The 14,288-nt window shown below is 36.0% G+C and overlaps 1 protein-coding gene and 1 pseudogene across 1 annotated transcript in view; both read left to right on the top strand.

Annotated features, from left to right (window-relative positions):
* Positions 1-14,288, top strand: part of LOC118856745 (cytochrome b5 reductase 4) — a 103,281-nt gene that overhangs the window by 53,194 nt on the left and 35,799 nt on the right. The gene's annotated exons all lie outside the window — the stretch shown is intronic.
* LOC118856421 lies at positions 9,385-14,226 on the top strand (annotated as a pseudogene).

Raw genomic sequence — 14,288 nt, 5'->3', positions numbered from 1 at the left:
GAGAGTGGCATTGAGGTAATGGAAAACTAGGTGACATAAAAAATAAATCAATGAAAATGTATTTAAATAAAGAATTTCAAGACATTTAAGAACCCTGAAACTGACCTCTGTTGGATACATATAGGTGATAATTATAATAGTGATGGTAGTAATGGTAACTAATTTATTTATTAGTTTTAGGCTTACAAAACCCTCTACATCTATTATCTTATTTGATTCTCTAAACAGCCTTCACGAGTATCAATCACTGAAATATTCTGTTGTAAAGACCCTGTCCTTAAACTCTTATTCCCTATAGTGACTTTCTCCTTGAACCCTAAGTTACTAGTGTGGTTTTAGTTAGAACTAAATGACTTTATTTTTAGGCTGACCAAGGAGGGGGACCCCAAAACTGAATATGTGCATTTGTCATAGTTTTTTAGTAACTTTTTTTATAGATGCAGTTATGTATTTTACTCACCTTGACCGAACTATCTTTTGATAACATCTGAAAGTTTTTCCCTCAAGAAAATGTTTTCCTACTAGAAATTTAGAATATTTTGTGGCAGCTCTCTAATTGGGATATCCCCATGACTGACAGTCTTCATTTCTTTCAGTGTCATGTCCTTTGTACTTTTCTCAGTTAAAAAGCTTTTGCATTATGACCCTACTGACGCCTTACTGCAATTTTTAAAATTTAATTTAACCTCATGAAGAGGTTTGTTTGTTTTTTTAATACAACTGCTTATGGCATATGCAAAAATCATTTGTCTCAAGTTAAAGAAGATTAAGTCTCACATGAATGACAGTAATTCAGCTTCATCTCTGTGGCATCATTCATAGGGAGGAGATGATATCTGAAATGGTCAGACTAGAAACCTACTGTAATTTTTCCCTTTTTCTTTTTAATAATTATTCTGATTTCAAAAACACCAGCAGACATGAATATTTCCATATACAAGGAACAGGAAAAAAAAGAATCACATATGAAACAGCCAATCTCATTACTTACAAGAATAACTCATTTTGAAAGTGTCATTCATTTCATGTCAAGTCTACTCTGGCTTTTTGTGTTCTTACTAAATCTGATTTCTTCTGGGCATTTTCTTGAATATTTTCCTCATCCATTCTTCTTTCGTTCTCATGGCATCACCATCACTAGCTCCCTGCTTTCCCCTCTCATGCCTCCCTGCCTTGAACCCTCCCCTACAACAAGTTAGCATCATCAAACAAGACCATTGCATCTATTTGTCATATCTAAAAAGAAATGTTTTATTTGGTACCTCTGGTACATTGTCTCTCTTGTCAAGAGGTAGGAAGCATGTTATTTCGTATTTGGTCATTGCATTGGTCAAGACTTTAAAAATTGATTTTCTTTATGATATTGTAGTCATATAAATTAGCCTTCTAGTTCTGTTCATCTTACTCTAAATCCATGCACATTACTTCAGGTTTCTCTAATTCTATCCTTTTGTCATTATTTATGTCACAATAATATTCCATTAATTCATTTACTTTAAATTATTTAGCTATTTTCCATTGATGGGCATGTCTTCTCCCCCTTAGTCTTTCCTGCAACAAAATGTAGTGCTATTAGTGCTTTGGTGTATGTGGATCCTTAGCCTCTTTGTTTTATCTTTTTAGGATAGATACTAAGTAATATATTATAGGCCAAATATTATATAGAATTTAGCAACTTTATGTGTATTGTTCCAAGTTGTTTCGTACAATAATTGTTTTATATAATAACAAGTCACAGCTCCACCAACAGTGCATTAATGTGCCTGTTTCCCCTTAGCCCCTCCAGCAGTGATCATTTTATCTTTTTTCCTTTTTGTCAATCTATTAAGTATGTGGTAGAAGTCAGAATCGCTTCATTGTGCATTTCTCTTAGAATTAGTTATTTGGAGAATTCTTTGTGTGATTTGTTGACAGCTTGCTTTTCTTTAATTGAGAACTACCTGTTCATATACTTTGCTCGGGGATATCCCTTCTTTAGAGGTAAAGATTTAGGTATCAGTGAAGGCAGTCAGTGAAAAGAGTGAGTGTAAATTTTAGCAATTTTCTGTAGTAGATGTAATGTATGTATAGGGGTGTGTGTGTGTGTGTGTGTGTGTGTGTGTGTGTGTGTGTGTGTATGAGATAGCTAAAGTGTAAGCTGGCTAATATTTATTTAAAAAATTAGAAAATTAGCAACTATTGTGTTGATATTTCTGTTTTTATCCCACTGCTTTGTTTAGATGGCTACTGCTCTTGATAGTTTACCAAAAAAAGTGTTCAAATGTAACATTTATGCTCAGACAACTTAATAATTAACTTAAAGGAATGGGGAAAAATAAGGATAATGATTTTAAGTTAAATAAAAATGAAGCATATCAAAATGATTTCTTTTTCATTGCTAGATTTTAATCAGGGCTCTTTAAATGATATCTCTGCCCCGCCCCCGTCCCTTTCCCTTCATCTTTCCTTATCTCCCTCCTCCTCTGTCTCTCACACATGCGAGCATGTGTGTGCATGTGTGCATGCGCGCACACACATACACACACACACATACACACCCCTTTCTAGCATGTATAACTTTGAAAATGTAATTACCAGTAAACAGCTGCTTGTAAGATATTAAAATACACATGCATACTGTTTGCGGGCCACACTGGCCTGAACAACCTGACTGCAAACAGATGAACAGATCCACAGCAAAGGGCCCCAGCTTTAGTTTCATCATCACTTGTTCTTTGTGATCATTTCATTTTCGCTCTTATCCATTACAATTCTTGCCTGTAATAGTATGATAATATTTGAGAGTATTTATTGTGTGTTACAAAGATTTAGAAAACTGTGTTGCCCATCACTGGGTCCCATAAAGTATTTATTTCCACCTAAACATAGTAGTTACCACCACCACCACTCCCTTCTGCAGAATGAACTGTAAGACTTCTTAGCATCCTGCTTTCTTCCATTTTCATCTCTGTGAGGAGTGCCTGAATCTGGCACATCAGCAGATGGGTGAGGCAAGTTGCAATATAGCAGTTAACTGTTAATTGCATCTGAAAAGTCAAGAGGGCAAAAAAAGTTCAGACAGGAAAGTCAGGGATTCCAGAATATTCCAGCTCCTAAGCACCTGCTGCTATGTACACAGTGGCTGCAGTAGACATTGACAAATCTCTTTGACAACAGGAAAAATCCAGTCTTAAAAATTTTGTGATAGCTTTGTGTTCTCCATATTCAACATTTACCTGATGAGTCTCTTTTTGCTGTTGTTTGGTTGTCTCAGTCATGTCTGACTTTTTGTGACCCTGTTTTGGTGTTTTCTTGGGAAAGATACTAGAGTAGCTTGCCATTTCTAGCACTATGTAAATTTAGGTATCCCTCTTGAGGGGTTGATGTTGCCCCTTACAAAGTCAGTCAGTCAGTAGGCAGCAGTGCCTACTATTTGCAAAGCACTGTGCTAAGTACTGGGGATAGAAGCTGACAATCTAATTGGTCAAGACATTAAGCAGACAAATAGGTATAAACAAGCTATATGCAGGGAAAAGTAGGAAATAACTAAAAGAGGAAAGGCACAAGAGTTAGGAAGGTTGGGAAAGGCTTCCAGTAGAAAATGGGGATTTAGTTAGGACTTGAAGGAAGCCAATAGGTGGAGATAAGGAGGGAGATCATTCTAGGCATGGATGGCTGCCAGAGAAAATGGCCAAAGCTGAGAGATATGGAGGGTCTTGTGGAGGACAGCAAGTAGGCCACTGTCATTGTATTTAAGAGTCTCTATGTATTAGGGAATAAGGTATAAGAAGACTGAAAAGGTGATGGGCTGCAGCAGGGACTAGGTTATGAAGGGCTTTGACAGAGTTTTGTATTTGATCCTTGAGGTGATAGGGAGCCATTGGACTTTACTGAGGGGGAGAAAGAGTGGTGACATGCTGATTTGCTTGTTTTGCTGTTGGAAAGTTGGCCCGAGTTCTGAATTTCATTTTGGAGCCAGTAACTGATAAAATGTCTCATTTTATGTACGGCATATAAATTAAACATTTTTGAGGCTATTTTAAAATAGAAAAGGGAGATTTATATGGTATTTGCTTTAGGTTTTCATTTCTATCTTATTAGTTTATATCAACAAAGTACAGAAGAAGGCAAGATAATGAGGAGATAACATTTGCAATTGTAGTAGGATCTGTGCCCATTTTGTAGGCAAATATGATTTTATGGACCTAATAACTTTTAGAAACTTTCTGCCAGACTACATTAGTGGGAACCTTTGGTTTTGTTCTTTTCCATATCTTGGTTTTTAAGATTTGCCTGCATAAGTTTCTGGAGACAGATGAAAGGAGAGATGCAAAAACAAAATTTGAGTTTGGATCTCTCTCATTGTTTAACTACTTTTCAAGTTCTTAGGAAAAGCAATATTTTCCTCTAGTTAATTAACATTTACCAGGCGCTTTAGTCTCACACCCCTCTTTTTACAGATAAGGAACTAAGGCTTAAAGGTTAGGTTACTTGCCTAACATCATAGAAGGGGGGTAAGTATCAGATGGGGGAATTGATCCCAGATCATCTAACTCCTAATTCAGCATGCTTTCCTCTATTCCATGCTGCTACTGATACCTTTTATTATGATATCACAATCATTTCTGGCATGAGCTTTCCTTCCCTACTCTCCTCCTCACTCATGTTGACCCTTTCCTTTATAACAGAACAAAATCTGAGCAAAAAACACCAAATACATTGACCATATCTGACAACATTGTCTCCTGTGTATGTATGTATATATATGCCCGTATATATGTATGTCATAAATACATGACAGTTTGGCTTGATAAACCCTTCTGTCTTCCTTGATGAAGGAAGGTACATTTCATTATCCATTCTTCTCAACCATCAACCAATTTCTTTTTCTTAAACCTTGTCTTCCTCTTAGTGACCTTTTTGTTTTGGTTCTTATTTCATTGTACATTGGTTTATGTAGATCTTTCCATCTTTCAGTGTCTCATGTCTGATAATTTTTACTGCATAGAAATATTTATTTATAGAGGGCACCTACTTTTTTCTAGTTCTTTCATGCCACTAAGAGTATTACTATTAATACTTTCATATATTGTGGACTTTTGTTTCTGTCTTTGATTCTTTTGGGTATATGCCTAGTAGTGGGATGTATTCCAAGGCTATACCCAGAAGAGACCAATTGATAGTTCTACCAAAAGAGTATTTGTCTTCTTGAAGCCCATCGAAGATGAACCATACCCATCTTTTGTCATTTTGTATATTTGCAGTGTGAGGTGATATCTCAGAATTGTTTTAATTTGCATTTTTCTTTATTAATACTTCAAAGCATATTTTCATATAGTCATTTGTAGTGTGTACTTCTTCATGTCTTGTATTTACTTATTTATGAACATATATTCTCTTTTCACTTTTTGCTTCTATGTTCGGTGCACCAGTGTCTAGCAAACAGGCACTTAAAAATGTTTGTTGATTGATTGAAAACTTGTTTGTTTATATCCTTAAATCTGTTATCTATGGGAAATGGCTCTCTCTATTACATATTTGTGTTAGTTCCATATGTATTTTGGATACCAGACTTTCCACAGTGACACTTGATGCAAATGTTTTTTTCTCCATTCAGCAGTTCATCTTCTTTCTCTCTTTTATTGTTAAGTACAGAATTTAAATTGTCTGTTTTGTCTTTTATGATCTCCTCTGACCCTGGTTTGATTAAGACTTCTCCTTCTAGATATAGTTGTGAAAGGTACCTCTATTCTGTTTGTTGATGATGTGACCTTTTATATTAAAGTTACAAATCCATTTTGAGCATATTCGGGATGTTGTATAAGATGTTGGCCTCATAAGAAACCTAATATCTCTCAGACTTGTTTGCAGGTTCTCCAGAAGCTTTTGTCAAAAAATGAGTTCTTATTTCAGTAATCTGTTACTGCATTTATAAGACATTAAGCTACTGTTTTCTGTTTTTTTCTTATCTAGTTGCTTCCATTAATAGTTTTCTGTTTGTTAGCCCGTAACAAATTCGTTTTGATGACTACTGTTTTATAATATTGTTTGGGGTCGGGTAATGCTACTATTGCATTTATCTGTGTGTGTGTTTCATTGTTTCCTTTGAGATTCTAGACCTTTGTTCTTCTAAATGAATCTCATATACCGTGTTGATTTGCAATAGCTAAAGTTATCTTGAGAATTTTATTTATGTTTATGACTGTATAGTTATTGGCAACAATTAAGATGGTTGCAAAATGTTTACAGTGATAGGTATGTACTGTTTCTTTAGAAATATTTAGTCAAAAGATTTAATACGGCACACATGGTCTGTTCTATAGTTTTATCATCAGATATGCTTTTTACTTGATTTAAAAATTTGTAAAATTGATTTTAAGACAGATTAATATGAGTAATAGATATCTCATGTAGTGCCATGTATTCAGAGAGTGCTCTATAATTTCTTGATGATTGTAATACCATAATAATATTAATTAACAAACTTTATATTGACTTTTAGAGTAAAGTCTCAGTTAACTAGAACCTTTAAAGCTGGAATTAATTTTTCTGTTTCTTTCAAGATTCATGTCAGTTCTGCTTTTACAAAAATCTCACACATCCTTCCTTGTTTCATACTCACATGACTCCCACCCTAGCTAGGTCAGGTCCTCATTGGCTCTCATCAAGGATGGGGAACATGCAGTGTTGAGGTCATACGTGGCCTTCTAGGTCCTTGGGTACTGCCTTTTGACTGAGTACAAGTTTTACGGAATAAATCCTTTTATTAAGGGGATTTGTTCTGTGAAGTTTGGATTCAGTCAAAGTGCTGCACTTGAGCGCCTAGAGGACCACCACACGTGGCCTTGAGGACGAAGATTCCTCACCCCTTACCTAGACGATTGGTCTCTCCTGTTTTCTTTCCATGCCAAAGAAATCTTCTCAAGTTACACATCGCCATGTCATTTCCCTCTTTAGAAGTCTCTACTGTGTACCTATTGCCTCTAGTATGAAATACAAAGCCCTTTATAATGTGACTCCAACCTATCTTTCTAGTTTTACTTCATGGTACTCTCCTTCAGACCTGCTTATTGCCAAACTGGGCCTCTAGCTATTCTGTGAACTCAGTATCCACCTCCTGTCTCCATGACTTCGTACAGTCCACACTTTTTTCCCTAGAAGGTATTCTTCGTCATTTCTGTCCTCAGAATCCTCATTTTCCTTTAAGATTCAACTGAGATGTCACCATCTCTGAAACTTTCCCTGATGTTAGTGTCTTCTTAATATATCTCCTAATAGATTGTAGGCTTCTTGTGGAACTATCTCATTTTTTGCTTGTATCTGCAACATCTAACCCAGGGCCTTGCACATAGGGGATGCTTAATGAATGTTGGCTACATTTTATATAGAACTTGGGGAGATCCCCTCAGATTCTCTAATTTTGTCATTGTAGAAAACTGACGTTTTTCTACATTCTTAGTATTTCAAGGTATATTGTTCTTTCCAGGTTGATTGTATTGGGTCCTATCCCGTAAAGGTTGATTACATAAGAATAGTAAAACCTCATTAATTTCAACTAATTGAGGGAAGGCTAGATAGAATTTGTGAAAAATCTATATTTTAAAGTGTTTTAAAGGGGAGAAAGTTTTTTTATACCTGTCCACTGACTTCGGACTGCTAGATTTAGAAGGATGCCCCATGATGTTTTCTCAACCATTGTACTTTTCTAGTAAAAGCATTCCATCAACAAACATTTATTAACTGCCTTTTATGTGTCAGGCTCTATGTTAGACTAGGGATACAAAGACAAAAATGAAAGTCCCTGCCCTCACGGAACTTACATTCCATTGAGGGGGAATGTCATGAAAACAGATGAGTAAATATAAAATATATAGAAAATAATTTCTGATCAGGAGAGTACTAGCAACTAGAGGGATAAAGATAAGACCTCATGTAGGAAGTGGTGTTTTGAGATAAACTTGGACAAGAATGTGTTTATTCGAAGAGGCAGAGGTAAGGGATGAGTGCATCCATGACAAGAGGAACAGTCTCTGAAAAGATACAGGGATGGAGAGATGGAGTGTTGTGTCCATGTAATAGTAGTTAGACCAGCTTGGCTGAATGTAGAGGACTTAGAGGAGAGTAATTTTGAATTTGTAGGGAAAGGTAGGCTGGAGCCAGTTTGGGAAGGGTCCTAGCAGAGGAGTTTATATCTTATCCTAGAGGCAACTAGAAGCAGCTAACGCTTCTTAAGATGGCGTGGTTAGACTTGTCCTTTAGTAATAGTAATTTTGCATCTGTGTGGAGGATAAAATAGAGAGAGGAGAGAATGAATCCATTAAGATTAATTAATATCTCACTGCTTTCTAATACTGCAGCAGTCCAGGTAAGAGGTGATGACCTGAACCAGTATGAGGACCATATGAATAAAGAGAGAAGGACATATAGGAGAGCTGTTTTAGAGGTAACAGAGATAAAACTTGTCCCCTGATTGTATATGGGGTGAGGCGGAAGGCATTGTTAAAATTCACTCAGAAGTTGTGCATCTGGGTGACTGGAAGAATAGTGATGCTCCCTGCAGAATTGGGAAGTTAATCAAATTCCCCTGCAACAGCACAACACCTCAGCTATAGCATCTAAACAATGTCTTGAGGTTTATTCTTCTGTTTAGTGACAGTGTGATGGTAACATTAACTCCTCAAAACATTGGCTTGTCTGTAGTCACTGTGTTTTACACTGCATTGCATATATGTTGTTCCTATGGAATGAACTTCTCTTTGTATGGAACCATGAGTAGGGTATGCCTAATAGTGAATTTCTAGACTGAAATGGAAATATACTTCTCTGTACTAATTTCCCCACTCGGACAATCCTTTCAAATAATCTTCACAGCTTCCTTTCTATGTAGATAGAAATAGAAACCACTGGTCCTTTGTTGGCTTAGGTACAGATCCTTGACCTTCTGAATTTATAGCCTGATGTCCTTCACTTAGCTGACTTGCCCTAACCAGTGACCAACACCAGTGACTTATCCCTAAAATTAGTCATTTGGACTAGATTGCTCTAAGGCTTTTCAGGTTCTAAATATATCTAGGAATCTAAAATATTCCCACCATGGCTTTACTGTCTTAAATAGGCATCATAAACTTCTAACAAGCACCCAACAATATACTTTCAGACATGTACACATTTTACACAGATTGACACACGAGTGGATAGGCAGCCCAGAAACGGGAATAACCAACAACACTCTTGAGTGCTACACTGGTTTCTAAGAGATATTAAATGATTTAGAAGAAGGTATAAAATATGTTAGGTAGATGTTCTGGAAGATTTTTCTAAGGATATGGATGAGAAATAGAATGAGAAGGCAAGGATGAGTTGTGATCCTCACCATTGTAATTGGCATTAATTTTTATTATGTAAATGCATGCTTTTAAAGTACTTGAAAACAGTTTGTTCTCAAGTGTTTTAAACATCTCTGAAGCGGAGCCGAGGGCAGCAGAGAGCACGGAGCCGCGAGCCCAGACAGCAGCGCATGCCCCGAACTCTCTGCCACCCCCTGCCCGCAGCAGCAGCAGAGCCAGACAGCCCAGCAATGTGGCCAACTGGAATGCCTACATCGACAACCACATGGTGGACAAGACCTATCAGGATGCGTCCATAGGCTATAAGGACTCACTCTTTCTGCTGCCCTACCTGGGAAAACCTTCATCAATATTATGTTGTGAGAGGTAGGCATGTTTGTTGGAAAGAACCAATCAAGTTTCTTCGTAAATGGACTTATACTGGGGAAGCACAGAAGTGTTCAGTGTTAATGTACTCACTGCCACAAAGTTGGGAGTTTACTACGGATCTTCATGCCTAGAGCACTGCCTACCTTCAACCTCACTGTCAGCCTGACTGCCAAGAAGTCAGTCCTATTGATGGGAAAGGAATGTGTTCAAGATGAGGGTTGATCAATAAATGTTATGAAATGGCTTCCCACCTTTGGTATTCCCAGAACTCCCTCTCCTCTCTTCTGTCCCTTTCTTCCTCTATATCCTCTCCACTTCTTTTGTTCTCACTTTGTACATTCGTTATTTTGAACCCTTCTCCCAACTCCCTTGCATCTTTGTTCTTGCCAAAAAACCATATCCTGGGTAGTCTTTAATTGGGTGAAAAGGCAGATACCTTCTTCCCCCAGAATACAAGCTTCCCTCTGGTGTGTTTTTGGAAAATCTGGGGAAGGAGAGCAGTAAGTTTTACTGTCAGATGATTTTTAAAAAAAAAATCTTTAATTGAAGTGTAATTTCAGAATAGGAAAAAAATAGGATTCTTAAACTTTCTGATTTTTTTTTGTATTATTGAATAATTCAGTCTGTCTCAGCTGTCACAGATTCTAAAAGAAATGTGTGTAACTATATGATCTAGTTGTCCCTGTTTATATTTTTGATACTTTAGTGGATTTCTGTTGGTGTTGTAAGGAATGTTTATTCCCACCAAATCTATAGATTACAACCCATCCACACCTTCTCATCTCATGTGATTATTGATCATATCTGTCATAAATCCTTCACAGTGGGTCCAATAAGCTTTCTAAGAATCATCCTCTAGCATTCTTGATGTTCTGTGGATACCAGTGGAGCACAGGAGCTGTACACATCAATTCACATATTATAATATTTGTCTTTTGTGTGGCTTTGTTTTTTGTGCATTGGCTTTGTTGTTTTAGGCTGTGTGCATTAAGTCTCACTGGTTGGTTGGACTAAGGTAGTTTGGGAAATACTTCCAAGAAGAAATGAAAAAAAGTGTTAGATTAAAAAGTAGGTAAAAGAAGAAGTTTATAGATAGATTATGTGTTGGCTGTGGTAAAAATTAAAAGTAACTAAGAATGCTGAGAGAAAAGGTGAGCTTAGAGCAAGTTGATAGGAGAGATGAATAGTAATACTTGTAATGAATATGGAGGTGATGGATACCTTACTTACATTTGTTATTGAAGGTATTAAGGAATCAGTGGAGAGTCACGAAGAGTAGTGTTATATTTGTTGTTTGAGATAGTTAAAATTATATTTAACAGAACTTTTGGGGCCATTCTTTTGTATTTATTGGAGATCTCTTGAGGTTATGGTTCCCTAATTATGGCACACAGCAATGAAGAGTTTTTCCTTAGGGATAGAAAAAAGATATTAATTTAGACAAGTGGAAGAATTTAGGGAACTATATAGAAAGAGAATGTGTGGAGTCACTGATGACTCTGAAGATTGCAAAGACAGTTGTAGTGAAGTTATACTGTGAGTGTATTTTTCTTTTCCTGCGTTTATTTTACCAGCTCACTATCTCTTCAAGTAATTTTCTATATCAGAAGTCAATGAATATCATCAATGCACTGTTAAGAATTATAGGAGAATGGCTTAGATTTTTCTCATTGTTTATTGAAATTTTACTTCCTTAGTAACATTAACAATTTACAAGTTTTAATCAGTAATATTAATTAATTTGTTCTTATGTAAAGAGATCTCAGAATGTTTCTCAAAGAACGTTGCTGATCATATGTGTTATTTCTATTCAGTATTTATTCAGTATTTATTCACAGTATCTATTCACTGTTCAGATTTAATGGATCTGATTTCTGATATTTTTTGAGATACAGCTGACTCTGCTGAATAGTCTTCAATCATGATACTGTTAAAGAATAAAGATAATGAAGAATCAAATTGAAATACAAATCTGTCATTCTTCCACATTCAGCACTTCCAGAGATTTAAAATTATGTTCTTAAGTGAATGAGCATAAAGTTTTTAAATTATGGAAGTCTCCGACACTTTAAAAAGTGTATAGCTAAGGAATGATTACTATATTGATATTTCTTTATATCAGAACTATTCCAGTGCAGATGGAGTCTAGAAACAAGAACCAGCGTCTTTAGTAAAGAGAGGCTTTTTTTTAATACGTCAGCATCACTTCCCATAACTTCCTCCACTCCCAAGTGGAACTCTCCCTTTATACAATGAAGTGTGGTTAAGCAAAATAAGTTAGTACAGCAAATGCCTGACAGCATATGTCTCATTCTGCACCTATAACCTCTTAGAAAATTCATAGGAAACATGCTTCATCATCAGTCTTCTAAAATCATGAGTAGCTTCTGCATTGATCAGAATTCTGATGTTTTTCACTGTTTTCCTAAATACTGTAGAACTGATTCTTCCTACTTCGCAGCAGTTCTTATAAATCGTACTAAGTTTTTTCTGAGTTCTTTATATTTGTAATTTCTTATAGTGTAATATAGTTATTTCATTGCTTTTATATACCACAAATTGTTTAGCTGCCTAGTCAGTAGACATCCACCTTACTTCTAGTTTTTTTGCCACCAAAAAAGTGTTATTATAAACATTTTATTATGAATGATACTTTTCCTTTTGTCTTTGACTTCCTTGGGGTATATGCCTATAAATATCATACTGGAGTCAAAAGTTATGTACATTTGCTGACTTTTCTCATGTAATTTCTAATTGTTTTCCAAAATGAACAGATCAATTTGCATCTCTACCAACAGTTCATTAGTGTGCTTCTTTTCTCACAACTTTTTTTAACATTTACCATTTGTTTTTGTCATCTTTGCTAGTGTCATGGGTTTGAGGTGAAATTTTACAGTAGTTTTAATTCAAACTTTCTCTTATTAACAATTGGAACATTCTTCATACAGTTGTTGATAGTCTTCATTTCTTTTTTGTTTGACTTCCTGTTCATAGCCTTTGAACATTTAGTTATTGGGTAATATTTCTTGTGTATGTATGTATGTGAGTATACATGCACATTCATGTATATGTATAATGTCCCTATATGTGTTGGATAACAGACTTTTTATAGGATTACAAGAAAAAAGGGACCTTAGAAGCCATCTAGATTGTAGAATATGGATTTTTCGAGAGCAGGAACCATCTTCATTTTTATATTTGTATCTCTACCACCTCTAGCAGTGCATGGCATATAAGTGTTTAATAAATGGTGGTTGACTGGCTTATTCTAGTCCTCTCATTTTACGATGAGAAACTTGAACTCCAGGAAGGTTAAATGACTTGCCATTGTCATACAGATAGCATCAGAGGTAGGATTTGAACCCAAGTCCTCTGACTCCAGAGTCTACATTCTTTCCACTGTACTGTAATTTTTTCTTCTTAATCTGACTACATTGATAGAATAGATAAGGTATAAGAAGTCTGGAAAGGTGGGATGGAAGCAGATTGAGAAATGCTTGAATGCCAAACAGAGGAGGGATTTGTGTTTTGTTTGTTTGTTAGTTTGTTAATTTGTTTTTCGTGCTAGAATCAGTAGATGATTTTTTGAGCCTGGAGAGGGTTATGGTCAGAGCTGTGCTTTATGACTATCACTTGGGCAACTGTGTGGAAGAAGACCATTTAAGAGGCTCTTTGCTGTAGTCCAGATGAGAGGTGATTATGGTGATTATAAAAGTAGTCTTATGAGTAGGAAGAAGGGAATAGATATAAGAGATGATTTGGATATAGAAGCCACAAGATTTCCTACTGAATGTATCTGTACTCTCAGAGATCCTTTAGGTGGATGCAGAACTAGATCAGACCTTTTTTTTTTTTAGAATAGGCACAGACCGGTATTTACTGGTATTGGTTCAGGCCTTTACCCTGGGTATGGTGATAATGACTTAAACCCTTAGGGTTATGTTTATACCGATCTGTGCTAAATTGTTGCACAATTTAAATTGGTGCTTAATAACTGTTGAATTGACCACGCAATTACTAACACAGTGGCATTGGGTGAGAGATCTGCTTTGAAGCAAAACTACTTAAGGATAATAATAATAGTTAGCATTTCTATGGCTGTTACTATGTGCCCACCCAGCATGTGCCAGGCACTTTATTATCTCATTTGATTCTTACAATAACACTTGGAGCTAGGTGCCGTTTTTATCCTTATTTTACAATTGAGGAAACGAGGCAAACAGTTTAAGTGATTTGCCCAGGACAAATTTGAACTAGGGTTTTTCTGATTCTAGACCCAGCACTCTATCCACTGTGCCTCCTAACTGTGGTGAATAGACCACTGGGTTTGGATAGAGAAAGATATGATTGACTCTTTTGGCTAACTTCAGTTCTTTGGATTTTCAGTAGATTTCAATGGTCTGTATGCTGCTATTTTAACTCATAAATAAGAAAGAGATGGTAAAGGGGGATGGTATGGATATTTTAAGGCTAGAATGATTGCTTTAATATTTTTAAATATCTTGTTTTTAGGTGCCAGAGGCCGAACTAGAGCACAATGTACTATAATTTGAATTTGTTCCTTTGACTTCCATTTAAATATTTTTATGTGAG

The sequence above is a fragment of the Trichosurus vulpecula genome, chromosome 7, assembly GCF_011100635.1.
Source record: "Trichosurus vulpecula isolate mTriVul1 chromosome 7, mTriVul1.pri, whole genome shotgun sequence".
Taxonomy (NCBI): domain Eukaryota; kingdom Metazoa; phylum Chordata; class Mammalia; order Diprotodontia; family Phalangeridae; genus Trichosurus; species Trichosurus vulpecula.
The sequence above is the reverse complement of the archived record's forward strand: the minus strand, read 5'-3'. Positions and strand labels throughout refer to the sequence as shown.